The sequence below is a fragment of the Balaenoptera acutorostrata genome, chromosome 5, assembly GCF_949987535.1.
Source record: "Balaenoptera acutorostrata chromosome 5, mBalAcu1.1, whole genome shotgun sequence".
In the NCBI taxonomy this organism is placed as follows: Eukaryota; Metazoa; Chordata; class Mammalia; order Artiodactyla; family Balaenopteridae; genus Balaenoptera; species Balaenoptera acutorostrata.
In genome coordinates this window covers 142,683,799-142,695,632 of record NC_080068.1, presented here as the reverse complement: position 1 = coordinate 142,695,632, position 11,834 = coordinate 142,683,799, and the positions used below count along the sequence as shown (strand labels likewise).

The window sequence follows — 11,834 nt, the reverse complement described above, 5'->3', positions numbered from 1 at the left end:
GTCTGGCCAGAGCCAGCTCAGGAGAGGAGCTCTGAGCAGTGTGGACTCGGACTGACCTGGGGTTCTGGCAGTGCAGCGCACCTGCCCCAACCACTGTATACGGTTCGCCCTCCGCGTGGGAGTGGGGGCCCAGGAGTGCATGGCGTGCCTGTTAGAGCCCCAGGCAAGCTGTGCGGGGAAAGCTGAAAAGACAGCATGGGCTTGGCTTACTTCCCAGAGAGTAAGTGATGGGAAAGCTGGCCTTTGCCTGCCTGCTCTTCTCCATTCCTGTCAAATGGTCCCCAGAGAGAGAACAGGCTAATGTGCTGGGTGCTTGGGGGCACAGAGGTGCTAAACTTCAGAGGCCTGCCTGCCTTCTGTTGGAGACCACCAGAGACAAAAGTACAGTTATTCAAATGCTTATTGCACATTTGCCATGCTCCTGGTACCACACTTGGCTTTGGTGGGTATTGAGAAACCCAGCTGCATCCCTGCCCTGCTAGGCTGTACATCATCGAGGGAGACAGTTCCCCAGGCCAATGGAAAATAAAACTGGCAAAGGTGAGGTACAGGAGTCCAAGAGAACAGGAAGGGATGCTCAGCTGTGCTCCTCAAGGTCTGAGACTTGTCTAGGTAAAGAGAAGAGGAAAGGGTCCTTGAGTGCAGATCCCAGGCCTGGCGCCCTCCCAGTGCACAGGCCTCCCGAGACCTGAGGGTGTGATGGACCAGACACTTCCTTGGTGGCCACCCTAGACCAGCAGTGTCCTGAAGCCAGGAGCCAGGTGAGGCCTCCATCCTCGGCAAGCCCAGGGAGGAGAGGAGAGTCCCATGGAAGGGCGGGGAGTGTGTGCCCCCAAAGCTGGCCACAGAAGGGGCTTGTTTCTAGGTTTCTTAATTTTGAAACTTAAGTGGCGTCTTAACTACCTTTTTTTGTTGTTGCCATATGGAAATGTAATTGGTTTTGTAGATTAGTTGTGTAAGCATTCTTGCCAAAGTCTCATTCTAATTAAGAATCTGGATTCTGTTAAATTCTCTACGTTCACAACCGTATCATCTGCAATGAAATGTTCTTTCTAATTCTTGGAACTTTCTTTTTCTTTATGAACTTGTTAGATAACTAACAGGTAATGGAGGTTCCTTTTCCAACCACGAGATAGGAGTTTGTATTTTATTTCTGCTTTATTTTGTCACAATGGATGTATCACCTTATTGGTTCTTTTTCTACTTCTACTGAGACAGGATTTTCCCCCTTTAGATCAGTTAATGTAGTGTATCACAGTGATTCTTTTTCAGTGCACACCAGCATATTTCATGGGTAAATCGACTTTGTTCATGATGTTTTAGCTTACACATTTCTTACTTTGTTTTGCCAATATTTGGTTTAGGGTTTCTATATATCCATGTTCATGAGTTATATTGACCTATCATTTTCTTACACTGTCTTTGTCAGGTTTTGGTTTCAAAGTAAGTTCCCTACAGTGAGACTAAGGAGAATTGTCTCTATACCCTGGATTCGAATTATTTGTTCCTTGAATGTTTATTAGAACTCAGCAATAAAATTTCTGGGCTATTATTTTTATTAAGGAAAGATTTTAAAATACTGATTTGATTTTTTAATGTTTGGGAATTATTCACATTTAAGTCAGTTAAGTTACAGGTTTCTGGGAATTTGTGTATTTCATCTCTTTACAAGTCTTTGGTATAAAGTTCAGAATATTCTCTTGTAAGCTAATTTGTCTCTGCAGCATCTTTTTATCATTAATACTAATTTATGCTTTCCCTTTTAATCAGTTTTAGAGATTTGTCTGTTTCATATTCTATTTATGTTAATTCCAGTACCCAGAGTCTTTGTGGGTCTAATTCTGAGGCCTTATATTCCGGCTGGCTCTTACTAATGATGACTTCTTTCTTTGTGTGTTTTGTAAACTTTTTTCTCCCTTACTTTGAACCCAGGTAACTTGGTAACTATCTGAAAACTCTTTGAGACCTGAATTGAAGGTGGGTTCCTCCAGAAGGTATTTACCCTTGCTTTTATGAGGTGTTTAAGGCTTAGTTACCAACTCAAGGCCACTATATTTATTTATCTTTTATACTGTGAAATATACCACACAAAAAGCACACCTCACTGAATTACTTCAAAAGTACAGTTCAGTGAATTACTATAAAGCAAAGGCCTGTGAAACAACCAACGGCAACAGTAAACTATTACCGACACCTTAGAAGCCCCTTCTTATCCTCCCTCCTGGTCAGTACAGTCTGCCTTTTCCTCCAAGGTAATCGCTATTCTGACTTTTATGAACATCACTCCTTTAACTATAATTACAGTTTAATTACCAAAACACACAATCCTAATCACGTACTTTACTTTTGCCTATTCTTTGCACTTCAAACAGATGGAATTGGGGACTTCCTGGCGGTCCAGTGGTTAAGACTCTGCGCTTCCACTGCAGGGGGCACAGGTTCAATCCCTGGTCGGGGAACTAAGATCCTGCATACCGCATGGTGTGGCCAAATTAAAAAATAAATAAATTGATGGAATCACTCAATGTGTATTTTGTGGAGGGGGGGGTGGCCTCTGTTGCTCAATATTATATTTGTGAGATTCACGTTGTGTAGTTCATTTTCCTTACTGTATAGTATTTCATTAGATGAATATGCTTCAGTTTATCCATTCTTTCATTAATTTATGTTTTTTGCTATTAGTAGCCAAATGTGAACATTCTGTATATCTCTTTTGGTGCAGTTTTGCTCACATACCTGCTGGACATATACTTAAGTGTGAAATTACTGGGTTATAGGGAATGAACATTTAGGAGAACCCACAAATATGTGGACATTAAACAACACACTTTTAAATGACCAGTGGTTCAAAGAAGAAATCACAAAGGAAATTAGAAAATACTTTTGAGAAGAATGAAAATGAGAACACAGCATACCAAAACATGGGATGCAGTGAAACCAGTGCTCAGGGGGATAGCCATAGCTATAAATGTCTACATTAGAAGATCAAATCAATAACTGTATGCCTTAAGGAACTGAAAAAAAACCAAACTAAACCCAAAGCTAGCGCACAGTTACAGTACAAATTCAGCAAAGTTGTGGGGTATAAATTCACAAATCAGTTGTATTTCTATACACTATCAACGATCTGAAAGGGAAATAAAGAAAATTCCATTTTCAGTAGCGTCAAAAAGAATAAAATACTTAGGAGTAAATTTAACCAAGTAGGTGCAAAATTTGTACACAGACATATGCATCCCTACAAAACATTGCTGAAGGAAGCAAACCTAAATAAATAGGCATCCCATGCTTGTGGGTTGGGAGACAGTATTAAGATCGCAATAGTACCCAAAGCAATATAGTATAGAATCAGTGCAGTCCCTACCAAAGCCCAATGGCAATTTTAATAGAAATTTGTATGGAATTTTAAAGGACCCAGGATAGCTAAAACAATCTTGAAAAAGAAGTTGGAAGACTCACTTCCCAATTTGAAAACATTATAAAGGTACAGGAATCAAAACAATGTGGTGCTGACTTAGGGACAGACATACAGACCAATGGAGTAGGATTGACAGCCCAGAAATGAATCCTCACTTTTATGGCCAAATGATTTTCACAAGGATTTCAAGACCATTCAATGGAGAAAGAAAGGTCTCTCCAACAAATGGTGCTTGGAAAATTGGATATTCACGTGCATAAGAATGAAGTTGGTGGGGCTTCCCTGGTGGCACAGTGGTTGAGAATCTGCCTGCCAATGCAGGGGACATGGGTTTGAGCCCTGGTCTGGGAAGATCCCACATGCCACGGAGCAACTGGGCCCGTGAGCCACAACTACTGAGCCTGCACGTCTGGAGCCTGTGCTCCACAACAAGAGAGGCCGTGATAGTGAGAGGCCCGCGCACCGCGATGAAGAGTGGCCCCTGCTTGCTGCAACTAGAGAAAGCCCTCGCACAGAAACGAAGACCCAACACAGCCAAAAATAAATAAATAAATTAATTAATTAAAAAAAAAAAAGAATGAAGTTGGGTCTTTAAACAGTATATAAAAATTAATGAAGAAATGGATCACAGACCTAGATTTAAGAGCTAAAACTATAAAATTCTTAGAAAAAAACATGAAGGCAAATATTCATGACTTTGGATTTAGCAAAGTTTTCTTATATATAACACCAAAAACACAGGCAACAAAAGGAAAAATTAATTTGACTTCATTAAAATTAAAAACTTTTGTGCATCAAAGGATACTATCAGGAGAGTGAAAAGACAACCCACAGAATGGGAGGAAATATTTGCAAGTCATCTATTTGATAAGGGCCTAATAACCAGAATATATAAAGTGCTCCTACAACTCAACAAGAACAAAAAAATCAGCCCAATTTAAAAATTGGCAAAGGACTGAAATAGATATTTCTCCAGAGAAGACATACAGATAACCAGTAAGCACATGAAAGGAACTCAGCATCATTAGTCATGGGTGAAATATGTATCAAAACCACAGATACCACTTTACACGCACTGGCTATTATCAGAAACACAGAAAATAAGTGTTGGTGAGGATGTGCAGAAATTAGAACGCTTGTGCATTACTGGTAGAAATATAAAATGATGAAGCTGATCTAGAAAACAGTTTGGTGGCTCCTCAAAAAGTTAAACACAGAATTACCATGTGTTCCAACAATTTCTCTCCCAGATAGATACCCAAAAGAATTGACTCAGATACTTGGGACTCAGGTATTTGTATACCAATGTTCATAGCAACATTATTCACAACAGCCAAAAGGTAGAAACAACCCAAATGTCCATCAACAGATGAATGGATAAAGTGTGGTATATCCATACAATGGAATATTACTCAGCCTGAAGAATGAAATTCTGATACATACTTACAACATGGATGAACCATGATAACATTATGCTAAGTGAAATAAGCTAGACACAAAAGTACAAATACTGTATGATTCTACTTACATGATGTATCTAGAATAGGCAAATTCATAGAGACAGTAGAGTAGAGGTTACCAGGGCCTGGGGTTGTTATTTCATGGGTACAGACTTTCTGTTTGGGATGGTGGAACATTCTGGAAGTGGATAATGGTGGTGGTTGTACAGCATTGTGAATGTAGGTATGCCACTGAATTGTACACTTGAAAAGGATTACAATGGTAAATTTTGTATTATTTTACCATAATTTTTTAAATGAAAAAAATACTAGCATACTATTATCATTCATATATCTATATATAAAGTCATATATATATGCATATATATATACACACACCATTTGTATGTCTTTGGTCTTTATTCCTCCATTTCAATCTGGAATAATTTTCCTATTGCCCATAGAATTTCCTTTAGTGTTTCTTTTAGTGAATTCCTGCTGGCAATAAATTCTATTTTTGTTAATCTGAAAATGCCATTATTTTACCTTCATTCTTGCATGATATTTTTGTTTCTGAGTAAAAAATTACAGGTTGCTGTCTAATATGGTTGCCATGAGCCACATGTGGCTGCTGAGTACTTGAAACACGATGAATCCAAGTGTAGAGAGGCTGCAAGTATAAAACACACACAGGGTTCCGAAGACTTAGTATAAAAAAAAAGAGTATTAAGGTATGTTGTTAGTAATTTTATATTGGTTACATGTTTTGGTCATGATATTTTGAATATATTGTGTTAAATACATTACAATTTTTAAAAATTATAAGTTGACAGTTTTTTTTCCCCAATTACTCTTTGTCATCCTATTGTTTCCTAGCTTCATTTCTGTTGCAGTCATCTGTCACATACCTTTGAAGATATGTGACTATTTTCTTTGGCTGAGTTTTTTCTTTGTTTTCAGCAGTTTAGTAATGATGTGCTCAGGTGTGGTTTTGCTTGTTCTTATTCTGCTTGGGGTTCACAGAGATTTTTGAAACTGGGTGAATATCTCACCAATTTTGGAGAATCTGCTTCTGTGGCATTCTCTCTTCTTGTCTTTTGGGACACCAGTTACACATGTTAAACTTTCAACTGTGTCTCATGTATTTTTTATTCTCTTTTCTGTTTTATCAGTTGTTTTTTTTCTCTCTGTGCTAACTGTTTTATATTGAATTCTAACTCATTAATCCTCTCTTGTACTGTGTCTAGTTTGCTATTAATCTATTGAAGTCAATTTCAGTTACTTTTTCAGTTCTAGTTAATTTCCTTATAGATCACAATTCTCAATTTTTTCATCTTTTTTTATACCTTTTCCTCTATTTTCTTGAACATATTAATTATAGTTATTGTATAGTCTTTGCCTACCAACTCCAATATGTGACTCACCTATGAGTTTTTGTAGTCTTTTGTCTTTTTATTTTCAGTAAAATGGCCATGTGCCTTGATATGCCTAGAAATTTTTAATTGAAAGCTGAACTTGTCCATAAGAAAAAAAAATCGGGGACTTCCCTGGTGGTCCAGTGGTTAAGAATCCACCTGCCAATGCAGGCAGGACATGGGTTCCAGCCCTTGTCCAGGAAGATCCCACATGCCGCAGAGCAACTAAGCCTGTGCACCACAACTACTGAGCCTGCACTCTAGAGCCCATGAGCCACAATTACTAAGCCCACACACCTAGAGCCCATGGTCTGCAACAAGAGAAACCACCGCAATGAGAAGCTGTGCACCACAAAGAAGAGTAGCCCCCGCTCACCACAACTAGAGAAAGCCCACACACAACAAAGAAGACCCAGTGCAGCTAAAAAAAAAAAAAAAAAATCATAGAGGCTGCAGATGCTATTTTCCTCTGCTAGGCGAATGGAGCAGGTGTGCCTCACCTTCATGTGGCCGTGCACTAAGCTACGTCAGGGCAGTACTGCAGTTTGGTAAGGTTCTGTTCACCACTGGCTCACTTCCACCTTTAGGATACTATTAGGGCTTCCCACTGAGCACTGGAGCACCTGTCCCTGGTTAGTCCTCATCTCAGCTAAAAGGTGGAGGAGAGATACTTAACAGCCTTAGGCTGTATGTGAGAAACAGACCTACTGGTATTTTAGGGTTTTTTACTATGTTGCAGTCTGAAAAATATAGTTTGTCCAAAATTGTTTTTTGTCTCCATACATGATTGACAGTTTGGCTGGCTACACAATTCTATTGTATATCTGATTTTCTTTCAGAATTTTGAAGGCCCTGCTCCACTATTTAGCTTCGAATGTTACTGTTAAGACATTTAGTGAGGTTCTTTTTTCCTGCCTTTTTTTTTTTTTTAATGTGACTTCTGTTTTTCTTCCTGAGCATTTTAGGCTGTTTTTTTTTTCATCTCTGGTTTTCTACAGTTAACCATCTTCCTTGGTGGGCTCTTTCAATCTGGACATTCAAGTCCTTACTTCTGGTAAATTGTATTATTTCTTTTTAAAAATTTTTGTTTATTTTTCACTGCGTTGGGTCTTCGCTGCTGCGTGCAGGCTTTCTCTAGTTGTGGCGAGCAGGGGCTACTCTTCATTGCGGTGCGCAGGCTTCTCATTGCGAGGCATGGGCTCTAGGCACATGGGCTTCAGTAGTTGCGGCGTGCGGGCTCAGTAGTTGTGGCTCACGGGCTCTAGAGCGCAGGCTCAGTAGTTGTGGTGCACAGGCACAGTTGCTCCGCAGCATGTGGGATCTTCCCGGACCAGGGCTCGAACCCGTGTCCCCTGCATTGACAGGTGGATTCTTAACCACTGAGCCACCAAGTAAGTCCCTGTATTATTTCTTTCAAAAGTTATTTCCCTTCATTTTTTCCCCTAAAATTCTTATTGGAAAGTTGCTGGACCGCCTGGATTGAGATTTTGTCTCATTTCTCTCTGATTTTCTGTGTCTTTTTGTTCTGCTTTCTGAATAATTTCCTTTATCTTGCAGCCCTTCTATTGAATTTCTTTTACAATTTTGGCTATATTTTTAATTTTCAAGACTCCTTTCTTAAACATCTGAGGCTATTAGCAGTTTTTGAAAAAGTTTTTGATTCCTTCCATTAACAGTTTCTTTGCCTGCCCCCCTGCACACACATTTTTTCTATCCACACTTGAGCCATTTCTTAAATGACTGGTGATCTTTCACTGTCCCTTCATGTTTACAAGTGACATGTTTAAAAGCTGATTAGAAGCTCCAGGTGGGCAGAGCTTTTGACCTGTGGGCTTCAATTCTGGGTGAGCATCAAGAACTGCCTGATTCTTTGGGATCCCCAAACATTAATATGCCAATTGCTGCTCTTGCATTGTATAGTTTCTACAGAGAATTCCCTGTGCTCTGCTTGGGGGTGGAAGCCTGCTGCCATAGTTCTGCCTGGGGCAAGGAAATGGCTTGAGCAAAGGTGCTCAACTGTTCTTTCTGCAGACTTAATAAAGCCAGAAATTAGAAAAGGCTTTCTAGGTAATGATTCATTATTATGTAATGCTCCCTGGTTATGAATTGTGAGATTATGAACTTATCTAATTTTTCTTATAAAATTGTTTTGTGTTACTAGTACATATTTATATCTTGGTTAATATTTATTGCACATGAAAGTAATAAAACTTGACTTTTACAAAAATATCCAACATATGCCGCCTTTTCCTGTAAGTGGTTCTAAGAGCCTTCCAGATCATGAGGGTGCTTTGAGTGGCCATCTCCATGCCTAAATCCTCTCCAAGGTCACTGCCCACAAGTCCCTGTGACCACTTGTGCTCCTGGCAGACTGAGCTGCTTTTACTTTTAAGAGTATATATAGACCTTTCTGGCCCTATGTCCTGCATTCTCCCTTGTGATGGTTAGTTTAGGTCAACATGACTGGGCCTTAGGGTGCCCAGACATTTGGTTAAACATAATTCTGGATGTGTCTTGAGAGTGTTTCTCGATGAGATTAACATTGGCATTGGTAGACTGAGTAAAGCAGATTGCCCTTCTCAGTGTGGGTGGGGGACTTCCCTCGTGGTGCAGTGGTTAAGAATCTGCCTGCCAATGCAGGGGACATGGGTTCAGGGAGTCCGGGAAGATCCCACATGCTGAGGAGCAACAAAGCCCGTGCGCTGCAACTACTGAGCCCACGTGTCGCAACTACTGAAGGCCGCACCTGGAGCCTGTGCTCCGCAACAAGAGAAGCCACCGCAAGGAAGAGTGGCCTCCACTCGCTGCAACTAGAGAAAGCCCGCGCGCAGCAACGAAGACCCAACGCAGCCAAAAATAATTTAAAAAAACAAAAACAAAAACACACCTGTGGGTGGGACTCATACCATCAGTTGAAGGCCTGGATAGAACAAAAAGACAACTCCTGTTGCCTGAGTGCCTCTGAGCTCGATCATTTTTTTCCCTACCTTTTGGAATCAAACTGAAACATCAGCTCTTCCTGGGTCTCAAACCTGCTGGGTTTTGGACTAGAACAACTCCACTGGCCCTCCTGGCTCTCAGGCTTTTGGACTTGGACTTGGACTACACCATTGGCTCTCCTGGGCTTCCAGCTTGCTGACTGAAGGTCTTGGGACTTGTCAGCCTCCATCACTGTGTGACCCAATTCCTTATTTTATATATATATATATATATATGTGTATATATATATGTGTATGTATATATATATATATCTCCTATTGGTTCTCAAGGGGGTGAAAATTGATTCTTAAGAGGAGAAACAAATCGTAGATATTACAATGGTTTGCGGCCCTCCCAAAGCTCAACTCTACCAGACAAAATCTTATTCCTTAGTATTTTCTCCTTAGTATCTTAATTTTTCCTTAGCGGGGAGACAATGAAAAACAAAGGTTGAGAACCACTGCTTCATGCCTTTGCTTCGTAACTTCTGTCCGCCAGGAGCACCCTCTCCACCTGCTGCTCCAGCCTCCAGTCTCGCTCCCCTGACATCCATTCTCAACACAACAGCCAGAGCTTTCTCAGAAACATACATCCTACCGTGACAGTCCCTGCTCAAAACCCTGCATGGCTCTCAGCTGTATTTAGAATAAAACCCAACCTTGCTTTTGTTGGCTCCTGGGACATGCTGAGCTTTCCCCTGCTTGAGTCTCGCACTGCTGAAAGTCCTTTGCTCTGACGGTGATTGGCTCTGGTTCAGCTCACCTCCTCAGAGAGGCTGCTCCTGTCCCCACGCGCCAGAAGGACTCTTGACTGTATCACCCTGTGCTCTGCTGGAACACAAAAGTCACACCTGAGCCACATCTGAATTGGAATCTGGGTCCTGCCTCTGACTATCTGGGTGACTTTGGGCAAATCCCTCACAATCTTTGAACTTTAGTTTCTCATCCATAATATAGGGCTAATGCTGCCTATCTCGAGAATGGTTGTGTGGATTAGATGAGATGATATAGCAGGAGGCAGAGTGGCTGGTGCATAATTGCTTGACAAACGGTCATTATTATGTCATTCATTCATCCAGCAAATACTGGATTGATGTGTGCCCAGCCCTTGCCTGGCAGGAGCTGGGGTTCAGAGGTGCAGGACGCAGACACTCCCATGCTCCCCCCGGCCCAAGACTTGACTTCTCTGGGGATACTGGTGAGCACCGAGAACCCCAATCCAGCGCAGTGTGCTCTGACAAGCGAAGGCACAGGGGCTGTGCGAGTGGGGAGTGTCTGACCCAGCCTGTATGGGGAAGGGGGCAGCCCAAAACATTGCCCACCCAGTGGGGTGCTAAGGCAGGCACCCCACCCACCCTCTCAAACTCTACCTTCAGCAGCAGGGTCATTCAAGACACTCCAGGAGGGGTGAGAGGTCTTATTCTGCCTACATAACATGGAATCTCTGAAAGGCTTTAAACAGAGGGCTAATTTGATCACATTGGCTCATTCCGGTTGTGGTGCGAAGAACGGGTCAGGGGATTGGAAGGCCGCGGCTGCAGCTGGGGCAAGGGTAACGGCCAGGCAGTGAGACCTGGCAGGCCCAGAGCTAACGGTGGGGAGCCCAGGCAACAGGGCAAATGGAGGCCCTCGTACTATACATCCTAGCACCAAGCTCCTCTGCATCTCGGTCCCGTAACCAGCTATGGAACCAAAGAAGGGAACAGATGTCTTTTGTGTCTGGATGTTTGTGATGGGTGGGACCCAGGCGAGGGACTCCTGTGGTCCGGGTCTAAGGGCAAAACTGTACCTGGGGCTTGCTGATGATGGGCAAGGGGCCCAGGAAGGAGGAGGGTCCAGACGGAGCGGCCCCACTGGAAGGCCCGGGAGGGTCTGACGGGGTTCGTGGCCTGTGCGGTGGGGTGACTGCGAGGTCGTGAGACAGGGCTGGACCGCCCTGGGACCGTGCAGCGTCGAAAGGCACCGGGAGGCCGGGCGACGGCTGCACGGGACCTCAGGGAGAGGGCGAGCTCGGAAGGGCGCCTCCGGGCCAGGGGTTCTAAGCTAACGGCAAGGTCTGCCGGTTCGCGGCAACCCCAGCGCCCAGGGCGGTCCCCGACCCGACGGCGGCCCGGACCAGCGCTTTCCAGGCGCCCTCCGGAACCGCCTAGCCCACGAGGAGGGTCATTCTCGTCCCAGTGAGTCACCTGGACACGGGCGAGGGGCCCGGCCCAAGGTCACAGAGCCAGCCAGTGGAGGAGGCGGATTCGAACCCGGAGCCGGGCCAAGGTCACAGGGCCTTTCCTGGCGGGCCAGAGCCGAAGCTGCCCGCCCGGCGCATCCCAGGGACCGGACCGGCCTGCGGACCCGGTGGCGGGGGCGCGGGGCGCTGGGGCGTCTGGGAGCCTGTCAAAGAGGCGGAACTCCTCGCCGCCAGCCTTGTAGTTCATCCACCGCGGGCGACGCGGCCCTGAGCTGGCCGGGCCACTCCGCCCAACTACAGGTCCCAGAAGGCCGCGCGGCGCGGGTGGGGCCGAGCGGCGAGAGCGCGGGGTGACGTCACCGCCGCATCCAGCTCCCCTGCCGCAGCCTCTCGCAGCGTACG

The 11,834-nt window shown here is 43.9% G+C and overlaps 1 long non-coding RNA gene across 2 annotated transcripts; it reads right to left on the bottom strand.

Annotated features, from left to right (window-relative positions):
• Positions 1–4,008: 4,008 nt before the first annotated feature.
• LOC103008985 (uncharacterized) lies at positions 4,009–11,642 on the bottom strand. Of its 2 annotated transcripts, none has more exons than XR_450164.2 (3): positions 11,040–11,642; positions 9,910–10,081; positions 4,009–5,527 (listed from the first exon to the last, which is right to left on the bottom strand). It is a non-coding gene; the product is annotated as an uncharacterized LOC103008985 (long non-coding RNA). The 2 variants fall into 2 exon arrangements; XR_450163.2 differs by having other exon boundaries at positions 9,910–10,078.
• Positions 11,643–11,834: the final 192 nt, after the last annotated feature.